The 24,114-nt window shown below is 47.0% G+C and overlaps 1 long non-coding RNA gene across 1 annotated transcript; it reads right to left on the minus strand.

Annotated features, from left to right (window-relative positions):
* Nucleotides 1–8,738: 8,738 nt before the first annotated feature.
* On the minus strand, nucleotides 8,739–23,014 carry LOC140120521 (uncharacterized). Its single transcript, XR_011853843.1, has 5 exons — nucleotides 22,625–23,014; nucleotides 14,698–14,769; nucleotides 14,132–14,185; nucleotides 11,461–11,492; nucleotides 8,739–9,570 (listed from the first exon to the last, which is right to left on the minus strand). It is a non-coding gene; the product is annotated as an uncharacterized lncRNA (long non-coding RNA).
* Nucleotides 23,015–24,114: the final 1,100 nt, after the last annotated feature.

Raw genomic sequence — 24,114 nt, forward strand, 5'->3', positions numbered from 1 at the left:
TGCATTGATCACCACAAATTTTACATTTTTCAAATTTTAAAAAAATCTGAGAATTTGCTACTAACACTTGAAACTTTCTCACATCCGTAAAAAAAATGGAAACGTAAAACAAATAATGGAAATAAAAAGAAGACCAACAGCAAAAGGTTTCTACCCCAAAAAAATTGTGGTGTGACTTTTTGTCTAAAAAGTATAACATTTGAAACTTTGAAAATTGTAATTTTTTTCAAATTTTTCCTAAATTTGTGAATTTTTACCCCCCCAAAAAAGGAACGGATCACCGAAATGATACTACTAACATAAACTACAATGTCTCACGAGAAAACAATCTCAAAATCACAAGGATATCTTAAAGCGTTGAAAAGTTAGGTCAGAGGGGTCTGTCTGTAACTATGGGTTGTCTGTAAGTCGGGTGTCCTTAAGTAGGGGACCGCCTGTACTATAATACTGCCCCCTATGTACAAGAATATAACTATTCTAAACTATAAACTACTATACAACACAGCTACATACAGCCGCCTCATCCCCAGTAACACAGCTACATACAGCCGCCTCATCCCCAGTTACACAGCCACATACAGCCGCCTCGCCCCCAGTAACACAGCTACATACAGCTGCCTCTCCCCCAGTAACACAGCTACATACAGCCGCCTCATCCCCAGTAACACAGCTACATACAGCCGCCTCATCCCCAGTAACACAGCTACATAAAGCCGCCTCGCCCCCATTAACACAGCCACATACAGCCGCCTCGCCCCCAGTAACACAGCCACATACAGCCGCCTCATCCCCAGTAACACAGCCACATACAGCCGCCTCATCCCCAGTAACACAGCTACATACAGCCGCCTTGCCCCCAGTAACACAGCCACATACAGCCGCCTCATCCCCAGTAACACAGCTACATACAGCCGCCTCATCCCCAGTAACACAGCCACATACAGCCGCCTCATCCCCAGTAACACAGCCACATACAGCCGCCTCATCCGCAGTAACACGGGGGGGCAGGGGGGGTGAACGGCTATAAAAGTTTGAGGACACGTGGGGGGGCCTCTTTCCTTCTACCTTCAGGATCAACAAGGTGTGAAGTCTAAGATCCCCCTACGTGCCATCACTTACCCAGATTGTCGCCATGTCCCTCATTCTGGATGAACAAGTGATGGACCGGATCGCCAGGGAAGGATCAGGCTGGCTGGATGTCCTCATCAAGCGCAGCGCTGCCCAGAAGGAACATCAGGGGGCCGGACCGGTGCCTGCATCACCGGCAGGCATCGGCCGAACGCGGCACCCGGCCACCAGCCGGCACGCCGCAACAGCGATCCCCCCGCTCCTCACCTCCTCCTCTGGGGACCCCCGATGTGCTCCCTGGCAGCGCGGCATCTGCGACTGCTCCTGAGCGGAGCGAAGAGAGAGGACGGCCCGTGCGCCGCATCAGGCCTCCAATCCGCCTCAGCCCCGGGTCCCCCCCCAGCACCAGGAGATGCGGAGCGGCAGGGAAGAAGAATCCCTCGCCGCAGGTTATGGGCTCACCGGCACCCCGCAGCACAGCTGATCAGTGTGGGCTCCGGCCTGTCACTGCTCCTGGGGGTAAGAAGCGCGGTCCGCGCAAATCCCCCCCCCCCAACTCTGCCGACCCGTCATCACTCAAAGAGGTCAAGAGCATCTTCCAGCTTCCCGCCACAGCGTTGCTACCCGCCATGCAGCAGACCTCCAGCGGTGGTGCAGCAAGAAGACCACCGCCACGCCAGTCTCCTGCTTCACAGCAGTCGGCACCGCCACGTCAGTCTCCTGCTCCCCAGCAGTCGGCTCCCCAGGACCAGCCCACAGCGCAAGGACAGACAGCGCTCCCCATTCCGGTTGATCTACCTTCTGCTGCGAACGGTGAGTTCAGTGGTCTTCCCTCGTGGTCGGCCATTACCTCTGCACCGCAGAATACTAACACTGACACCACACACGTGATATCATCCCTTAAATCTGTTCTCTCTCAATTAGAATCAAACCAGCAAGGGTTAGGGGTTAATGCACAAGCACAGCCCAATATTAACGTAGGGGCGGGTAATACATTTAGGGATACAATGTTTCGCGCGGTAGCCCCCTTAGGTAAATATGTCCCTGAAGAAGTGAAGAATAAAATTCAGAAGGGTGAATATGTTGATATTTGGTCCCTGCTCAATGTCGACCACATCTCGGTCGACAAGGAGAGAATTTTTGAAAAAGGTTCGGAAAAAAAGGTTAAGGCTTCAAAAACCCTACACAATTGGCTGCAGGCTTTTGCGGTGATGGCCTCCATTATCACCCAAAAATCTCCAGCCTCGGCCCCGGATTTATTCGTTTATATGGACACAATTCTAAATGCGTTTAAACTTCATGGGGGCACCGCTTGGTGGAGGTACGACGAGGAGTTTCGCCGCAGCCTATCACTTAACCCCAGTATCGGCTGGGCATCCAAGGCTACGGACGTCTGGTTACAGCTGATACTGGCACAACGCTCACAACGGCCCTTTTCAGGGGCCACCGCAGGGCCAGCTCAGCAGTCTGCCCCTGCGGGTCACAAACCCACCGGAGCATGCTGGCTGTACAACGAGGGCCATTGCAGATTCTACAACTCATGCAGATTTAGGCACGAGTGTTCAATCTGCGGTGGTAATCACTCAGCCTTGCGTTGCTACCGCAAAAACAAAACAAACTCCTCCCCGTCCCAATCCACGAACCCCGGTGAACGTGCACAGGCTCGCTCACTGGCTAAAGTTATATCCCAAGAAACGGGAAGCAAGCCTTCTTGAAGGGGGTTTTCTTCTTGGTTTCTTTATCCCGCACCAACCTTCCACTACCCTTTTTATGTGCAGTAATTTGATATCTGTCCGGGAAAACCCCCTCTTGGCTCTTCAAAAAATTTCAAAAGAGGTTCAATTAGGCAGAATGGCCGGCCCCTTTGTAGACCCCCCTTTTTTCAATTTCAGGGTTTCTCCTCTTGGCCTGGTCCCTAAAAAGGAAACGGGATCGTTTAGGCTAATCCATCACTTATCTTTCCCCAAGGGTGCGTCGGTAAATGACGACATCTCAAAGGAGGATGCAGCTGTATCCTATGTTTCGTTCGACCAGGCCGTAAATTTGGTCAGGCAGGCGGGCCAAGGGGCCCTCTTAGCCAAATCTGACATAGAGTCTGCCTTTAGGTTGTTGCCAGTTCACCCATCATGCTTCCATCTTTTAGGGTGCTATCTTGAGGGTCATTATTATTATGACGTGTCTTCCCATGGGCTGCTCCATCTCATGTTACTATTTTGAAGTATTCAGCAGATTCTTGGAGTGGATCTTGGGCTATGACACAGGTCTTTTTTCCATCACCCATTACCTGGACGATTTCTTATTTGTTGGCGAACGGGTACAATCTGCGGTGGTAATCACTCAGCCTTGCGTTGCTACCGCAAAAACAAAACAAACTCCTCCCCGTCCCAATCCACGAACCCCGGTGAACGTGCACAGGCTCGCTCACTGGCTAAAGTTATATCCCAAGAAACGGGAAGCAAGCCTTCTTGAAGGGGGTTTTCTTCTTGGTTTCTTTATCCCGCACCAACCTTCCACTACCCTTTTTATGTGCAGTAATTTGATATCTGTCCGGGAAAACCCCCTCTTGGCTCTTCAAAAAATTTCAAAAGAGGTTCAATTAGGCAGAATGGCCGGCCCCTTTGTAGACCCCCCTTTTTTCAATTTCAGGGTTTCTCCTCTTGGCCTGGTCCCTAAAAAGGAAACGGGATCGTTTAGGCTAATCCATCACTTATCTTTCCCCAAGGGTGCGTCGGTAAATGACGACATCTCAAAGGAGGATGCAGCTGTATCCTATGTTTCGTTCGACCAGGCCGTAAATTTGGTCAGGCAGGCGGGCCAAGGGGCCCTCTTAGCCAAATCTGACATAGAGTCTGCCTTTAGGTTGTTGCCAGTTCACCCATCATGCTTCCATCTTTTAGGGTGCTATCTTGAGGGTCATTATTATTATGACGTGTCTTCCCATGGGCTGCTCCATCTCATGTTACTATTTTGAAGTATTCAGCAGATTCTTGGAGTGGATCTTGGGCTATGACACAGGTCTTTTTTCCATCACCCATTACCTGGACGATTTCTTATTTGTTGGCGAACGGGTACCGAATCTTGCTCCTTTCTCTTGCGGAGGTTTACTTCGTTGATGGAGTACATCGGAGTTCCGTTATCCGCGGATAAGACAGTCGGGACGGTCACCAACCTTTCCTTCCTGGGAATTGAGTTGGATACAGTGGAGATGACATTTAGACTCCCAAGCGACAAGATATCTTGCTTGAGGCAAGAAATAAGCTTTCTCTTAGGCAAACGAAAGGCCACTCTGCGGCAATTCCAGGTCTTACAGGGCCTGCTAAATTTTTCTTGCAGAGTCATCCCAATGGGCCGTGCTTTTTCCCGGCGGTTATCCCTGGCCACGAAAGGAGTAATACAACCAACTCACTTCATTAGAGTGACTAGTCCCCTCAAGGAAGATTTGCGGGTTTGGCAAGTTTTTCTTCAGGATTTTAATGGGTCTGGGATCCTTCAGGAAGCAGAAACCGACAGCGTTTCTTTAGGCTTGTCCATTTCCGCCACGGGTAGTGGCTTTGCCACTATCTTGGGCAATGAATGGCGCAGGGAGAATTGGCTGTCTTTATGGTTAAGACAGGGCCTTTATAAAAACACCACCCTCACACACCTCTTTGCATTAGTGGTCGCCATAGAAACGTGGGCTTCGGTTTTGGCCAACCACAGAGTACGTTTGTGGTCCGAAGATCGCGGTTTAGTGCACGCAGTTAATAGCCTTTCTTCCCCTTCATACCCGGTACTCGCGTTGCTCCGACACTTAGTCCTGCGGTGCTTGCAATCCAACATCTGGCTTAGGGCTAGGCATGTCCCGGAATTTTCGAACGACTCGGCTAATGCCTTGTCTCGTTCACAATTTCAGAGCTTCAGAGAACTCCACGGGTACCCGGCAGAGAAGGGCATTGCTTGCCCCCAGTCCTTATGGAAGCTGGTCGAGAACAGCTTGTAGCCTTGTTAAAAGGATCGGTGTCGGCAGCCACTTGGCAAAAGTACTCCTCTACCTGGAAGCAGTAGCTAGCCATCTCCGGCAGCTCTATACCCGCAGAGAAGGACCAACTTTTAAGGCACTCACTAGATTATCTTTCACACATCAGGAGTCAGGGGGCGTCATTTTATAAGGCAAAGCACAGTTTAGCCGGACTGGCTTTTATGCTAAAAATTCATGACCGTCCTGATGTTACAAAGACATTTACCATAAAGCAAATTATGAAGGGCTGGAAAAAAGAAAAGTCTTTTCAAGATTCACGCAGACCGGTATCACTGCCTTTATTCTCTCGTATTATTTCCATCTTGCACTTAGTATGCAGTGATGACTATGAAGTTTCCTTGTTTAGTTCGGCCTTTGCTATAGCATTTTTCGGGGCGCTACGGATCGGGGAGCTAGTTCCCCTCAGCGCGGTAAAATCGGGTGGTTTGCTACAATCGGACGTGCTAGCCAGCGATACTGGGGTAAAAATTCGGATTCGTAAGTCAAAAACTGATGTGTTTGGTAGAGGAACATGGATAACAATACTTCCCATGTCTTCAAACCCGTGCCCGGTTTCTTTGATTCGGAGATATGCCCATTTACGCCCAGCGGGACAGAATTTTTTACTGCACCTTTCAGGTTCCCCCTTATCCCGTTTCCAGTTTAGTGCAGTTTTTAAGAAAGCAATTCTTTTTTTGGGCCTAAACCCCAAAGAATTTGGCACTCACTCATTCCGCATTGGTGCGGCGACCACGGAGCACTCTTGTGGAATGAGTGAGGAAGCAATAAAAACACTCGGAAGATGGAAGTCGGATTGTTTTAAGTCATACATCCGACCAGATCTCAATCCCCTGTTTTAATTTACTGTAACGTTATAGTTTAATTCTAGATTATGCTATCCTTCGTTTTGTATTTTCAGGCCAGTTGACCCATGTATGGATTGTTGGAGACTCCTTCATCCACTGGGCACAGCGGAGGGCGGAAACTCGCCCATGCGGTGCGAATTTAGGTCTCAAGAATTCTAGGGTGCACTGGCGTGGCGTGCACGGCATGCGCTGGACTCAGGTTCTACCGGAGGTAGTCGAGATAAGCAGGAGCTGCCGGGATAATGCGGTCCTCCTTTTCCACGCAGGCGGTAACGACTTGGCGCGTGTCAAGCTGGGTGAGCTTTTAGCCCTTATGAAAGAGGACCTTGCTAGTTTACCCTCCTTTTTTAGGAAAGTGACACTTGGCTGGTCCGAAATTGTCCTGCGTTGTCACTGGCGAGGCGCCCGCGATCACGAGGCAATTAATAGAGCCAGGAAGATTCTAAATATTAGAATCTCCAAGCACGTCTCGGATCTGGGTGGTGTGGCTGTTCGTCATTTAGAATTGGAGGGGGACAACAGGCACTTACTGATAGGTGACGGGATTCACTTGAATCCGATCGGTTTGGACATTTTTATTGCCGGTCTACAGGAGTTGGCGGAGAAGGCGATCGCCTTGGGCAGTGGGGGGGGGGGTCGCAGCCAGCGCTAGTGCGCATTGGCGGCTCTGTGGCGGAGGATATACATGCCCGAAGGCGAGGAAGACACCCACATGACGGCTGTCCGGCGGCAGCCGCCATCTCGGGAGAAGAGCTCCATACAATCAAGCCAGGCGGGCATTTAAATTATATTCTTTTGTTTATTGTTTACAAACATTTTAACTCGTTAAAAAAGTTTACAAAGTTTAATTATATCTAAATAAAAATTGCTGTGGCCTACCCACATTCCCAAACCAAGAACATTTCTCAGCTTTTTCTATTTTGAGATGGTTTTTAACTCGGGGGTTCAATGGCCATTTGTTTGGCTTAGATTACAAATCCCTGCAGTCTCTATGGCCCCAAATCGCCTAGAGAAGGGGCCAGGGACTGTGGGGGATTTCGGTGGTTCGCCAGTTTAAAAAAGGCGGTTTCTGGCGATTGGCCCCCTCCTTTCTGGGTGGCCACCTAAGGGTGGGCTCAGCTAGGGGAAGTGGGCCGCCCTACGGCTATAAAAGTTTGAGGACACGTGGGGGGGCCTCTTTCCTTCTACCTTCAGGATCAACAAGGTGTGAAGTCTCCCTCCCACCCTGACCTCAGGTGTAAAGAAATTTTTATTTTCAGGTGGTTTCTTTGTTTTGCTGTTCTCCTTCTGTTTTATCTTAGATGTCACAGCAAGGGCGGAGGATATACATGCCCGAAGGCGAGGAAGACACCCACATGACGGCTGTCCGGCGGCAGCCGCCATCTCGGGAGAAGAGCTCCATACACTCAAGCCAGACGGGCATTTAAATTATATTCTTTTGTTTATTGTTTACATGTTTACAAACATTTTAACTTGTTAAAAAAGTTTACAAAGTTTAATTATATCTAAATAAAAATTGCTGTGGCCTACCCACATTCCCAAACCAAGAACATTTCTCCGCTTTTTCTATTTTGAGATGGTTTTTAACTCGGGGGTTCAATGGCCATTTGTTTGGCTTAGATTACAAATCCCTGCAGTCACAGCAGCACAGCAGGGGGAAGTCCTTGCAGCGCTGCGCCCGGCCTCCAGTTCCTACAGTCTTCAGCGTGGCCACTGTGAGTTCAGGGTTTTTTTTTTTTCTTCACCGGCCCACCAGTGTCAGACCGGCCCCGGACCGGCCCCAAACGAGTCGGCCCCTGCTGTTTCCTGTCCATTTTGCCTCCATGATCCTCCACAGCGTCCACCAATGTCTCCATGTGCATCTTTCAACTCTCTATACCCCTGGAGCACGATAGGATATGCAGCACATCATCCCCTTATCAAACGAGCTGTGTCAGGCAGAATTTTCAGGTGTTTCACCAGATACATAGTAGAACTCGGCCCATCTGTCGCCGCCATGCTGGAGACCTGAAGTTGCAATCATAGCAGCGCAATATGAATGCCCCATACTGTCGCTCTTAATCATGGAAGTCGTCTCCATGGCTGCCTCCACATGTCGTCTCCTTATCAAACGAGCTGTGTCAGGCTCATTTTTCGGGTGTTTCACCAGATACGTTATGGAACTTGGTCACTATGTCGCCACCATGCTGTGTTATCGACTAAATATACCGTCAACCTTTTGTTCACATAGGAAATCACTTCAGCGCTTCTTGCTCACCTCCTTTGGTTCCTCTCTGCCGCCTTAACCAGGCAAAATACTGATACATACAGTGCTACACGTTATACTTGACAAAAGTCACCCCTAGTAGTGATAGGAGGACACACTGCCCCCTGCTGGTGTGATGATGTGGGGAGCCATGACATAGGATAGTCACCCCTAGTAGTGATAGGAGGACACACTGCCCCCTGCTGGTGTGATGATGTGGGGAGCCATGGCATAGTACAGCCACCCCAAGTAGTGATAGGAGGACACGCTGCCCCCTGCTGGTGTGGTGATGTGGGGAGCCATGGCATAGTACAGTCACCCCTAGCAGTGATAGGTGGACACACTACCCACTGATGGGATGATGATGTAGGATCATATCTTAGTACAGTCCCCTGTAGTAGTGATAGGAGGACACACTGCCCCCTGCTGGTGTGAGGAAACAATGAGCCATGACATAGGACAGTTATTATAATATTAATAATTCTTTATTTATATAGCGCCTACAGATTACGCAGCGCTGCACAAAGCTGCCAAATTGGTGCCTGTCCCCAATGGGGCTCACAATCTAAACAACCTAATAGTATGATTTTGGAGTGTGGGAGGAAACTGGGAAACACAGAGAGAACATACAAACTCTTTGCAGATGTTGACCTGGGGTGGGATTTGGACCCAGGACCCCAGTTATTCACCCCTGGAAGTGATAGGAGGACAATGCCCCATGCTGGTGTGATGATGTGTGGGCCATAACATCGGACAGCCAGTCACCCCTGGTATTGATAGAAAGACACTGCCCCCTGCTGGTGTAATGCTGTGGGAAGCCATGGTATAGGACAGTCACCTCTAGCAGTGATAGCATACACTGCCTCCTGCTGGTGTGATGATGTGGGGAGCCAAGGCATAGGACAGTCACTCCTAGTAGTGATAGGAGGACACAATGCCCCCTGCTGGTGTGATGATGTGGGAAGCCATGACATAGGACAGTCACCCCTAGTAGTGATAGGTGGACATACCGCCCCCTGCTGGTGTGATGATGAGATGATGACCCTCCAGCATAATACAAGTTACACTTCATGTGTATACAACAAGTTACCTGAATGACAGGCACAGGTTGGAGAAATACAGGTTCTACAAGGAACAAGTGAGAGAATAGATATAACTGCTCGGTAATACCGGACCTCATTGCCATTAATGAAGTCTGGAGGAGATAAGTCACCATCACAGGTGTCTACAGGAGCTTCCTCTGCTTTTCCATCCACAAGACGTTGATGCTCGGCCAATCTGACTGTGTATATTCATGAATCAGGAGGTAACTGTTTATCTACTGTACAGTATATGGTAGTACATAGCGATGGTCCGGTGTCCGGCACTCTAGTCTTCACCTCCGAATAGATTATCTATGGTAGAACAAGACCAAAGACTGAATGAGGGAAATCTCAGTTGGATGCAGGTTTTTTGTGCCTTATTTATCTTCGGATTTTGCCTGTTTCCAGATGTTGACTGAAGAATTTACCAAAAATAACTGAGCAAAAATACTCCAGTGTGTGTAAAAGACATTGGTACAAGTTATGCAAATCTATGGCCCAAAAAAGTCTGCATTTGACAAAAATCCCAAACAACAAAAACAAATTAAGCACAAAAAATCCAGGCAGTAGAGGTGCAAAAAAGTGAAAAAAAAGTCAATTGATCCCCAATGTATTTTGAGGTCTTATATTTTGGGCAGTCTTCCCTTAGCAGGTTAACGACACAGGACAGGAATGCTCGTCCTAATTAGCAGACCATGGCTGCATTAGGAGGAGCATTCCTGTCCTGATCGGACTAGAACTATGAGAGTGTCAGCCCGATCATCAGCAGGAGACCGGCTATTTTATACCCCCTCTGAACAAGACCCCTGTGACTGCCATGGATGGAGACCTATTAGGCCCAGCCCAAGACTGAGTCTAATAGACAGAATTACTGCAGTGTGTTGTATAAGGTATAAAGTTATCCCAAGTGTAAGTCCCCTAGTGGAACAGAAAAAAAAGAAGTGAAAAACGCCCCACAAAAACACAAAAGTAACTACTGTACATAATGGGGGTCATTTACTTACCCGGTCCAGTCGCGATCCAGCGGCGGGTTCTCCGACGCTGATTCGGGTTCTGCCGGGATTCAATAAGGTCCGTGCACCTGATATCCACTAGGTGTCGCTGCTGCGCCGAGGTCCGCTGGAGTTCACCTTCTATTTCTTGGTGCAGGTAAGTGCGTGTTAAGCGACACTTTTTTAAATACCACAGTTTTTCTGAATCCGTAGGGTTTTCCTACAGCCACGGCCCCGATTTACGTTGCATGCAACCCGGCGCGATTGCAGCAAAATTCGGCCAAATTCGGGGGAAATCGGAAATCGTCGGGATAGCCGACGGAATCGCGCGATTCGGGCCCTTAGTAAATGACCCCCAATGAGTTAATAGAATAAATTTAAAAAATTAAAATAAATAACAAAATAGTTATTGCCGCATCCATAGCGACCTTCTATAAACATATACAGTACAGTACTATGTTATTATACCCGTACTGGGATAGGCATAAAAAAAACAACACTTTGGTGTTTAAAAATGTTACCTACCAAAAAAGTGTGTTAAAAAAAAGTAGTTAGGAAGAATTAGTAGTAAAATGTACATATTTGGCATTTCCTCAATCTTACTCAGCTACAGAATCGTTTTATCGTGTTTTATACTGTACAGGCGGTCCCCTACTTAAGGACACCCGACTTACAGACAACCCATAGTTACAGACAGACCCCTCTGACCTCTGGTGAAGTCTCTGGATGATTTACTATAGTCCCAGGCTGCAATGATCAGCTGTAAGGTGTCTGTAATGAAGCTTTATTGATAATCCTTGGTCCCATTACAGCAAAAAATTTTGAATTGTCACTGGGGCAAAAATTATTTTTTGTCTGGATCTACAATTATAAAATATACAGTTTCGACTTGCATACAAATTCAACTTAAGAACAAACCTACAGACCCTATCTTGTATGTAACCCGGGGACTGCCTGTACAGTGATCTGTGTATACGATTGCCTGTGGCTTAATCGCCAACTTTTTTGCTCCCCAACACGAAAGAGTTAATACATTTTTATTACTGTGCTATTTTTACCCATAAAAAAGTGCTGTGCCCCTTTGCCCATTTTGGGACGTATGTTTAGAGAGTCAGTGGTGGATAATGTTAGATACATGTGATGAGCCCCATCCTCTCATACTATATATTACTATCCATGACTGGATTATGGATTTTGATATTATACTCACAGATTCAGAGCCTCTGACTGATGGAGAGGAAACTAGAAAGACACAATATGAGACATTATCAGTTATATAGATGTGCAGGGGGCACGGAAAGCATCTAAAAAAGTATTTTTTTACTCAATAATGTGCGCCCTGCCCGCGCCCCCTTATGTGCGCCCTGCCCCCGCCCCCTTATGTGCGCCCTGCCCCCGCCCCCTTATGTGCGCCCTGCCCCCACCCCCCAATGTGCACTCTGCCCCCACCCCCCAATGTGCACTCTGCCCCCACCCCCCAATGTGCACTCTGCCCCCACCCCCTTATGTGCACTCTGCCCCCACCCCCTTATGTGCACTCTGCCCCCACCCCCTTATGTGCACTCTGCCCCCACCCCCCAATGTGCACTCTGCCCCCACCCCCCTATGTGCACTCTGCCCCCACCCCCCAATGTTCACTCTGCCCCCACCCCCCAATGTTCACTCTGCCCCCACCCCCCAATGTGCACTCTGCCCCCACCCCCCAATGTGCACTCTGCCCCCACCCCCCAATGTGCACTCTGCCCCCACCCCCCAATGTGCACTCTGCCCCCTCCCCCTAATGTGCACTCTGCTCCCCCCCTAATGTGCACTCTGCTCCCCCCTAATGTGCACTCTGCTCCCCCCTAATGTGCACTCTGCCCCCACTCCCCAATGTGCACTCTGCCCCCACCCCCCAATGTGCACTCTGCCCCCACCCCCCAATGTGCACTCTGCCCCCACCCCCCAATGTGCACTCTGCCCCCCCAAGTAAAGTACCCTCTGCCCCCCCCCCCCGAGTAAAGTGCCCTCTGCCCCTCCCAGTAATGTGCCCTCTGCCCCCCCAGTAATGTGCCCTCTGCCCCCCCAGTAATGTGCCCTCTGCCCCCCCCCAGTAATGTGCCCTCTGCCCCCCCCCCCAGTAATGTGCCCTCTGCCCCCCCCCAGTAATGTGCCCTCTGCCCCCACCCTAGTAATGAGCCCTCTGCCCCCCCCCAGTAATGTGCCCTCTGCCCCCCCCCAGTAATGTGCCCTCTGCCCCCCCCTAGTAATGAGCCCTATGCCCCCCCCCCAGTAATGTGCCCTCTGCCCCTAAATAATGTGTAGAAATAGAAACAGAGGGAGACACGTGGCTCCTAAGGATGGACTGTCTGGTTGTGTTGCAAGTGGAGGGATCTATAGTCTTAGATAAGAGGGTGTAGGTATAAAACAGAGGTGTAGTGGGCTGCAGCGTACCCTGTGGCACACAGGAGGTCCTGTGATCCAATGTAATGTAGATCCTCCTTGACCCCATTATGAGGATGTCTTTGTTCTCCACATCCCTTTACCCCTCCGCTGACTTACCTTGCCTCCCCCACACAGGACACTGACTCCTCCATCCACCGCCAGTGACGCTTATCCCCTACCAATCATAAGGGACGTTGCCCCGTGCTTTGGCTCTACCACCGCAGCAGATACAATCACCCTTTTTTTATATAGCCCCTCACCCCCCCCCCCTCTCTGTTCCACCTGTATCTAAGGTTTCTACCTCTCCCAGTCAGGTATCACCATTATTACGTCTCCCTGCTTTTCTAACAACATACACCTAGACCATATTTGCATCCAGGTAAGCCCCCAGACTCATCCTCCTTTTTCGCATCTACCATACGTATTTTAGCCTAATATCGCATGACTATTTTAAATGTTTTTTACCGGAATTTCTGCACTACTATATGAATTATGTTTATATACAAATTTTATACTTCTTACCATACTAATGTAATTTTTACTCCATATATTTATGTCATTACCCTCCTCTCCATTTTTGTCTAATGTCTTTATAGTGTATTATGTTAAAGGACCTGATGAAGAGGACAGTACGTCCTTTAAACGCGTCGTCCATTACTGAAAAAATAAAATATTCTCTACTATATAGAGCCCATCTTCCTTTTTTAGACATAGGGGCAGCGCGCACACACAAACCTGTGTTTTTCGTGACAATATTGTCTCTCTACCTAAATAATGTGGCCTGTGCTCCCATCTTGACAGAAAAAAACTAAAATGTAGATATTTTTGATAATTTAAATGTAGGTCATGGTGACATCACCCAATGAATCATGTTTTCAAAACGTTTAAGCCAAAAATTGGTTGCAAATTTTAAACCACTCTGTTTTGGCTGCCCCACCACCCAAAGTGCACTCTGCCCCCACCTTCCCTGATATTTGATTCCAAATTTCAAACCACTCTCTTTTTGCCGAGGCTCTCCATTAACATATAAGCCCCACCCATTCGCATATAAGCCACACCCTCAAACTGTGCCTATTAAAGCCACAGTCACACTTCGAAAACTGGGGTAGGACTTGATGCCTCATGCCGTATTATTAGAGGGTATAACACACATAAACCTGCCCCAATATTTTTTAGTGATGAGAGGACCGGACGTTTGGAGTTCGGCCCACGCAACCCAGACATATCGTTGTACTGGTGGCCGAATAGCCAATCAAATTGACACCCTAGAAACAAGCCATGGCAATGACTGGCCAATCAGGCAATAGGTCGGGGTTGTGTGGGCGGAGCTCGGTTCCGCTCATCTCTATTTGTGGGCAATGTAAAAAAAAACTCCAAGAAAAACCTTAAAGGATTAGAATTGTCTATAAATCCGTTTATTCTATTTCCACTTTTATGTAAAGCAAATAAACTCTGACCTTTTGGAGGAAGACTTAGGGTTGTGTAACAGACGTCATCAGCATCAGAACCAGCTATGGGAGGAGAGAAAGATGAAAAAATTAGGAAAGTGAAAAGTCAGACAGCAAACTAGCGCAGACACGTTACTACACGTGGGACACTGGGAGCCATTTACTAAGGGCCCGATTTGCGTTTTTCCAACGTGTTACCTGAATATTGCTGATTTGCGCCGATTTGGCCTGAATTGCCCCGGGATTTTGGCGCATGCGATCGGATTGTGGCGCATCGGCGCCGGCATGCACGCGACGGAAATCGGGGTGTTGTGGCCGTAACAAAACCCGACGGATTTGGAAAAACCGCCGCATTAAACAAAAAAAAAAGTGTTGCTTGACTGCAACCCAGCGGAGGACGGTGAAGTTCAGTGCACTCCGACGGACTTCAGCGCAGCAGCGACACCTGGTGGACATCGGGGGAACTGCCTTAGTGAATCCCGGCCGGACCCGAATCCTCCACAGAGCACACGCTGCTTGATCGCAAATGGACCGGGTAAGTAAATCTGCCCCAGTGTGTTCTGTAAGTTACCCACCTTCTTGCAGGCTCGCAGGATCCCTTTCACTCATCTCCTTTTCTAAAGCACAGTTTCTTTTTAGGCTTTGAACTAACAGAAAAAAAAATGTTCAGTATTGTAACGCTACAACTTTTACAACTTCCAATTATTTGTGTTAGGGGAGCAGTATTATAGTAGTTATATTCTTGTACATAGGAGGCAGTATTATAGTAGTTATATTCCTGTACATAGGGGGCAGTATTATAGTAGTTATATTCTTGTACATAGGAGGCAGTATTATAGTAGTTATATTCCTGTACATAGGGAGCAGTATTATAGTAGTTATATTCTTGTACATAGGGAGCAGTATTATAGTAGTTATATTCTTGTACATAGGGAGCAGTATTATAGTAGTTATATTCTTGTACATAGAGGGCAGTATTATAGTAGTTATATTCCTGTACATAGGGGGCAGTATTATAGTAGTTATATTCCTGTACATAGGGGGCAGTATTATAGTAGTTATATTCTTGTACATAGGGGGCAGTATTATAGTAGTTATATTCTTGTACATAGGGGGCAGTATTATAGTAGTTATATTCTTGTACATAGGGGGCAGTATTATAGTAGTTATATTCTTGTACATACGGGGCAGTATTATAGTAGTTATATTCCTGTACATAGGGGCAGTATTATAGTAGTTATACTCCTGTACATAGGGGCAGTATTATAGTAGTTATAGTCTTGTACATAGGGGGCAGTATTATAGTAGTTATAGTCTTGTACATAGGAGGCAGTATTATAGTAGTTATACTCCTGTACATAGGGGCAGTATTATAGTAGTTATATTCTTGTACATCGGAGGCAGTATTATAGTAGTTCTATTCTTGTACATAGGAGGCAGTATTATAGTAGTTATATTCTTGTACATAGGGGGCAGTATTATAGTAGTTATATTCTTGTACATAGGGGGCAGTATTATAGTAGTTATATTCATATACATAGGGGGTAGTATTATAGTAGTTATATTCTTGTACATAGGGGGCAGTATTATAGTAGTTATATTCTTGTACATAGGCAGTATTATAGTAGTTATATTCTTGTACATAGGGTAGCAGTATTATAGTAGTTATATTCTTGTACATAGGAGGCAGTATTATAGTAGTTATATTCCTCTACATAGGGGGCAGTATTAAAGTAGTTATATTCTTGTACATAGGGGGCAGTATAATAGTAGTTATATGCTTGTACATAGGGGGCAGTATTATAGTAGTTATATTCTTGTACATAGGCAGTATTATAGTAGTTATATTCTTGTACATAGGGTAGCAGTATTATAGTAGTTATATTCTTGTACATAGGGGGCATTATTATAGTAGTTATGTTCTTGTACATAGGCAGTATTATAGTAGTTATATTCTTGTACATAGGGGGCAGTATTATAGTAGTTATATTCCTCTACATAGGGGGCAGTATTAAAGTAGTTATATTCTTGTACATAGGGGGCAGTATAATAGTAGTTATATGCTTGTACATAGGGGGCAGTATTATAGTAGTTATATTCTTGTACATAGGCAGTATTATAGTAGTTATATTCTTGTACATAGGGTAGCAGTATTATAGTAGTTATATTCTTGTACATAGGGGGCATTATTATAGTAGTTATGTTCTTGTACATAGGCAGTATTATAGTAGTTATATTCTTGTACATAGGGGCCAGTATTATAGTAGTTATATTCTTGTACATAGGGGGCAGTATTATAGTAGTTATATTCTTGTGCATAGGGGCAGTATTATAGTAGTTATATTCTTGTACGTAGGGGCAGTATTATAGTAGTTATATTCTTGTAGATAGCGGCAGTATTATAGTAGTTATATTCTTGTACATAGGGGGCAGTATTATAGTAGTTATATTCTTGTACATAGGGGGCGGTATTATAGTAGTTATATTCCTGTATATAGGGGCAGTATTATAGTAGTTATATTCTTGTGCATAGGGGCAGTATTATAGTAGTTATATTCTTGTACGTAGGGGCAGTATTATAGTAGTTATATTCTTGTAGATAGCGGCAGTATTATAGTAGTTATATTCTTGTACATAGGGGGCAGTATTATAGTAGTTAAATTCTTGTACATAGCGGGCAGTATTATAGTAGTTAAATTCTTGTACATATGGGGCAGTATTATAGTAGTTATATTCCTGTAGATAGGGGCAGTATTATAATAGTTATATTCTTGTACATAGGGGGCAGTATTATAGTAGTTAAATTCTTGTACATAGCGGGCAGTATTATAGTAGTTAAATTCTTGTACATAGGGGGCAATTTTTATTAGTATAAACAAACAGAAAATATTACAATACATTCTCATCAGAATGAGCAGACAAGTATTTAACACATATCATACAGATCAGAAAATAATAAATTCATAATAATTTTAACTCAAAAAGTCCATCACTGGTAAAAAGAAAAATGTGGAAATTAATATAATTACTTGAAGAATTACCCCAGACATCTGTTCCTCCATAACTTAACATTATTACCAGTTTTTTTAACCTCTATGGATCGTATCCACCTCAGCTCTGAGAGTATTTGGGTGACTGCGGTCATGGGCTGGAAGGACTCGCTGTGTGCAGACACTCTGGTCCTGGTGTGCCAGTGGTAATATTTGATTGTGGTGATGATCAGGTACATGGTCCCTCTGTTGATGCCGGCTACCTGTGGTGTCACCCCATAGATTACGTCCGGGTAGGTCAGAGACTGCAGTCTTGATATTCCGAGTCTGTGGGACACCTCCTGCCATATCTGTCTCCCTCCCGGGCACTCAGTGATAAAATGCTCCATGGTCTCTTCTTGTTGACATCCCAAGGGGCACAAACACTCAGAGAGACTCAAGAATTTTAAATTTCCCCTGACAAAGAGCCTCCCATGCAAGGATAACCAGGCGATATCAAAGAGCTTTGCAGGGAGCCTTGGACTATTGAGGAACCTCAGGCTCTCCTGCAGGGTGGCCGTTGTGCAGTCCCTCAGAGCTGGCAGAACAGTATAGAAGGTCCTACAGATATTAGTGTACAGCTCCTTCCTGGTCCTACTCTCCAGATATGTCTTATCTATTCTCCACTTTTTCAAACACCTGAGACCATACTCCAGATACTGGGGGAGGAAGCCAGGAGTCCATCGGCCCCTCTTGAGACTGCCGCCTCGCACCCAAGACTCTGCAAAAGGCAATATCCAGTCCCTGACACTACTTACCCACAGGAGACCATTGTTTGAGTCCAGGCAACCAAAATTAACTTTCAGAAACATGGAGTCAAAAAATACCCTTGGATTTAACATATCCAGCCCACCCTCTCTCCTCTGCAGGTAGGTTATCCCTCTTTTTACTGGGTTCAACCTGTTCCCCCATAAAAGCTGGAAGAACAGGCTAAAGAGCCGAGCGGAGAAAGATTCTGGCAAAGGAAATACGACAGAGACGTAGAGGAAGACAGGGACCAGGTAAGTCTTCATTAGAGTAACCCTTTCTCTATAGGTCAGCCTCCAGTTCTTCCATCGCTGAACCTTTGCATTTCCGGTTTCCAAATTCTCTTCCCAATTTAGTTTGGCATTATCTTCCCTCCCAAATTTAAGCCCAAGGATTTTAATATGGGTGGAGGCCTTGGCGAACTGTGGCAGATCAAAGCCAGGATCAGTATCCAATGTCCAGAAAGCTTGACTCTTCTCAAGGTTGACCAGAGACCCGGAGGCCTCTGAGTAACTTCTGATGGCTGCAGATAACATCTCCACCTCACGAGGTTCAGATATCACCACAGTCACATCATCCGCGTAGGCGACTACCTTCAAAGGCAAGCAATGGGGGACCGGTACCCCCTGAAAATCACACCGCTGCAGTGATCGCAGAAACAAGTCTATGGCATACACATACAGCAGTGGACTCAGGGGGCAGCCCTGTCACACCCCTGCCTCTACCCTGAAAGTGTCCCCCTGCCAACCATTGATGAGAGGAAAGCTCTTCGCCTCTCTATACAAAGTTCTCAGCCAATCTATAAATTGTCCCGGAATACCGTACTTTGACAAAGTTGCCCATAGATAATCGTGATCAACCCTGTCAAAGGCTTTAGCCTGGTCCAGACCTACAACATATCTCCCACACCTCAGGGCTTTACATCTCTCAAACATCTCTCTTATTGAGATGACTGCTCCAGAGATGTTCCGCCCTTTTACTGTGCCGTACTGAGAGCCTGCCAACAGTGCCGGGGACAAACAGACTAATCTAGAGAATAGAATTTTTGCCAGAATCTTCCTGTCGACATTTAAGAGGGCGATCGCCTCCAGTTCTTGATGTCACTCGGCTCCTTACCTTTGGATATCAGAATAAGGGAGGACACTCTCATGGATGGAGGCATCAGGTGATTCTCTAGACAATTGGTAAATACATCCACAAGGATCGGGGCTAAGAGGTCTTTAAACTTTTTATAAAATTCAGCTGTTATTCCATCTAGACCTGGTGCCTTCTTCAGATGTAACTTATCAATGGCCTCTTTAACCTCCTCCTCTGTTATTCCTGCTGTCAAAGGTGAAAAGTCCAAATCTTTAGTGTCAGGGCCTGGAGTTGCCTCCAAGAATTGAGCCATTTTCTCTTTATCCAAAACCTTCTTCTGAAATAACTCAGCATAGTAGGATCTCACCACCCCCAGGATACCCTCCCAAGATTCCTGTAAAACTCCCTGGGAGTCAGTGAGACCTGTGATCGATTTCTTGGCCACACGTTCCCGGCAATTTTCATACGGATCAGGAACGCCCAGTTTTCCGTAATCTCTCTCGATCACCAGGGACGTGTAGCGACTGTACTGATACTGCTTTATTTCAGACTTCAGTTGGTCAATCTTTTGTTTGTCCCCTCCTCCCACCGAATACAGTGACTCCAATTCTTTCCGCAGCTTGAGATACTGGCTATACTTACTCTTACCCTTCTTCACTGACAGTCTCTTTAAGAGGGACCTGATCTCCTCCTTGACGTTCTCCCATCAGTCAGATATGTTGTCATAGAAGTCTACTCTCTGGAGCTGGTCCTGAAAAAGGGAGTGGATACAATTCTGGACATAGATATCATCCAGGATGCTGGAATTGAGCCTCCATAACCCCGACCAATATCAGAGCGGTTAGTGGCGCCTAGGTGAAACAATAAGACAAGATGGTCAGAATATGGGACGACTCTCTCGCTCATCCCACTAACAGTCTCTGAGGGACTTACAAACGCCATGTCAATCCTACTGTTCCTGTCAGCACATGTGTGATATTTAGGTTTCCTTCTGTCCAGGGTGAACACATCACATAAATGGGCCTGTGATACGATGTTCTGTAGTACTTTTGAGTCTCTGACCACTGCTCTGCCCGAGGACCTGTCACCCGATGTCAAAGTAACATTAAAGTTGCCCGCCAATACTACAGGGATCGAGGTAAAAAGATATTGTTTTACCTCATTGAACAGCTGGATTCTCTCTGTCACTGTCTGTGGGCCATAGATGTTGATCAGCCGGAGCCGCCTACCATGGATGGTCACCTCTAGCACCAGGCACCTCCCCATAGCGACCTCCGTCAGCCTGTGCACCGTCACGTCTGTGGTGCTAAACAGTATGGCGACCCCGGCGTACGGCTCCACAGCCAGTGACCAGTAAGAAGGACCAGACTGCCACTCACACTCAGCCTCACGGAGATGCCCCACGGTGGTCAGACGGCTCTCCTGCAGGAAGATGACATCCGCGCCCAGATATCTCAGGTGGTCATATACTGCGTGTCTGGTCCTTCTTACTTTAATGCTGTTGACGTTGCTAGAAGCAACTTTTAGAGAGAACCCAGCCATTACAACGATAAAGAGCAGAGCAGCGACCCCCATCATCATATGTCAGAGTCAGAGTCTCCCTGTACACCACCAGTCTCCATGTCTGACTCCTCAGCAGCCTCTACAGGAGGGGGCTTCTTCTTAGTTGGGGGGGTCTCCTGTGTCCACCTCACACTCATTATCAATGCGCTGTAACTCGCGCTCATAATCACCTTCTGACTCAGACAGAACATCATATCTATTAGATAGGACCATGACCCCGGTATCACCACTGGACTTTTTCCTGGTTTTTGGACCTAAATTGCTTTCTTCCTCTGGTTTACGGGAGGATTTATCTTTTTTCTTTCTTTTTTTTTTTAACCTCCTCATATTCCCCAGGTGCTATAGAGGTGGCTGCCTGAGGCTGCTCCTGAGTTACCACCCCCATACTCCCCTGAGCACCATCCGACATCTGAGGTGCTGGTACAGCATCACCTGACCCCTGTACCTCCCGCCTGGTCAAAATTTGCCCTGACATCAAGGCCTCCTCCTCTAAGGCGTCTGCCTCCTGTACTATCTCATCATCAGAGAAGTCCCTGGCGATGTTATGCCAGGCCTCCGGGCAGTCCTTGTGCGGGTGGCCCATCTCTCCGCAGAGGTTACATTTCACCCTCTCACAGGTGGCACTGAGATGACCAACCTCCCCACACAGGTTACACTTCACCACTGTACATATATTAGCCACGTGCCCGATCTTACCGCACTTGAAGCACTTTCTTGGTTGCCCGGGATAGAAGCAGACACCTTTCTCTCTCCCTATAAAGAAGGAGTTGGGGAGGTGTAGGGTGATATTATTGAACTGTCTCAGTTTTACCAGAACCTTCCACCCACCAGTCCAGATGCCGTCGGCGTCTCTGTTCTTAGTGAGGTCAGACACCAGATCACAATGGCGCCTGAGCCACACTAGAACATCCTGAGGGGGAACTGACTCGTTCCAGAATATTATATTGACCACCACGGTACCTGGCCTGGATATGGGGACAAACACGAACTTGCTCCAACCATCAGTGTCCCTGAACCGGGGGAGTTTGTCCCAGAACCTATCCAGACTGGACATGAGCTTAAAGCTGACATCATAGCCCTGTCTGTCTGGAAGGTTGATGACCGCCAGGATATCATCAGGCATGAACCCCATCTGGCTGCACAAGAGATCCTGCACCACAAACCTCCTATCTGGGAGATCTTCCTTTGCTCCTCTGTTTTTAAAGCGCACCACGTTCCTCCTCTTAAACGCCTGCCCTGAGTACTGTGCGCCGGAGGTGAAGGAGGGAGCACCGCGGCTCCAGGCATTTCTGGGAGGTTCATGACGGGGTTCACTCTGGGTATTGGGGGGAGGGTCTGATCTAGAGGGACCCGACTCAACTGGGGGGCTCGATGTTATAGGGGGGAAGTCACTTACATTATCCTGTACAACCCCCTTTCCCCCATCCACCTCTATGTTATCCTCAGGTGACTGCACATCACATACAGATTGAGGGTCCCATCCATCCCCTGACCCCTCAGGAACATCATGATGTCCACCAGTGTCCCCAGTGTCTGCTCCAGCAGTAGAACAGTCCTGGATCACCACATCACCCTGACACATAGGTGTATGTCCACTGTCCTGCTGCGGTGTAGTGCCTCCTGGGACTTGTGGTGCCTGTGCATGCTCCTGCTGCGGTGTAGTGCCTCCTGGGACTTGTGGTGCCTGTGCATGCTCCTGCTGATGGATGGCTGCAGACCTTGGCAGCTGCTGTTTTCCCTTCTCGCCCTCATGCAACACAAAGCTTGGGGCCTGCAGTATGGGACGTGTTCCTCTCTCATCAGGGGACATGCTGGACACTGACGCAGCGTCAGAGGGTCTGGACATAGATGTTATGTTCTGTCTGGCAAAGTGTTCCTTGTTCCTATAGGACTCAGACAGCGGCCCCATCTTCTCCAGGACACAGTCCATCTCTCCCACCACCACCGCCAGCTCTTTGCTCAGTGAGTGCAGCTTGGAGTCATACAGGGTGCTACTCTCAGGGTGCGCAGTTTTTAGTGAGTACATGCAGTCTATTTGCATTTGCAGCATTTGTTTGTGGTGACTAAGCTCCCCCATCCTCCTTACCAGTGCTGGGATCTCCTCTGCTAGCCTTAGCTCAGGCGCTCGGGTGGTCTCCTTCACCTGCCGTGCTGGTCGCTGTAGTCCTCCAGGCTGTGTGCATCCACCTGTCTCCTTGTGTGTCACATCTCCAGGCTTGCTGCTTGCACCGGCCTTTGCAGGGACATGTTGTGGCTTCACAGCAGATCTGGTGCGGCCTGGAGCGGCCATGCTGGTCACCACATCCCTCTGCTGCAGGTTTTCTTGCAGGGTTTGTTTCTCTATTGATGTTCTCCTCTGTCTGGGTGCAGGAGTGGGGGGCTGTGCACCTGCTGCTGGTCTGACAATCTGCTTCACCTGTGCTCCTCCACGCTGGGCTGGTGAGGAACTTTCTTCTCTGCTTGCTGCACTCACTTTCTTCACTTCAACATTCTCCACATTACTGCAATTCAGTTGATTCTCTTGCTTACTGATAACTTTTGGATTTGCATCCATCTTTAGAATTGTTTGGGAGTTCACTCCCGTTGTAGGCCTGGAAGCCTGGGCCTCGCTTGGGAAATCTCCCCACCCAGGGTGGCCCCGCCCTGGGCTAGCTCCAGACATCAGGAGACTCAGGAGCTCAGCTCTAACACAACCTCCCAGCAAGGGGGCAGTATTATAGTAGTTATATTCTTGTACATAGGGGGCAGTATTATAGTAGTTATATTCTTGTACATAGGGGGCAGTATTATAGTAGTTATATTCTTGTACATAGGGGACGGTATTATAGTATTTATATTCCTGTACATAGGGGCAGTATTATAGTAGTTATATTCTTGTACATAGGGGGCAGTATTATAGTAGTTATATTCTTGTACATAGGGGGCAGTATTATAGTAGTTATAGTCTTGTACATAGGGGGCAGTATTATAGTAGTTATATACTTGTACATAGGGGGCAGTATTATAGTAGTTATATTCTTGTACATAGGGGGCAGTATTATAGTAGTTATATTCCTGTACATAGGGGCAGTATTATAGTAGTTATATTCTTGTACATAGGGGGCAATTTTTATTAGTATAAAACAAACAAATACAGAAATACTTTTCCATCAAATAAATCAACATTAAAGGTCAATCAGTATAAATCATACATGTTCATAAAGATAAAATTTAGATTAACTGTAACTTAAAAGTCCATTTTGGCTTTAAAAAAAAAAAAAAAAAAGATATATATATATAACAGATACAATCGCATATTACAATCAGTCTAGATGGATGTTCCTCCAAAGTCTTATATTCTGGCTCTTTTTCTTGACCTCTAATGACTGGATCCACCTGCGTTCTGACATGATGAGGCTTATGGCTTTAGTATGATGGAATGGCTCGCTATGGATGGACACTCTGGTTCTCATGTGCCAGTGATAGTATTTAATGACTTGGATAACTATGTACATGGTCTCCGGATTGATGTTACTTACATTAGATCTTATACCATAAAGGATTTCTGGGTACTGAAGGGACTGCAGTGATGGGATT

Source organism: Engystomops pustulosus, chromosome 3, assembly GCF_040894005.1.
Source record: "Engystomops pustulosus chromosome 3, aEngPut4.maternal, whole genome shotgun sequence".
Lineage (NCBI taxonomy): Eukaryota > Metazoa > Chordata > Amphibia > Anura > Leptodactylidae > Engystomops > Engystomops pustulosus.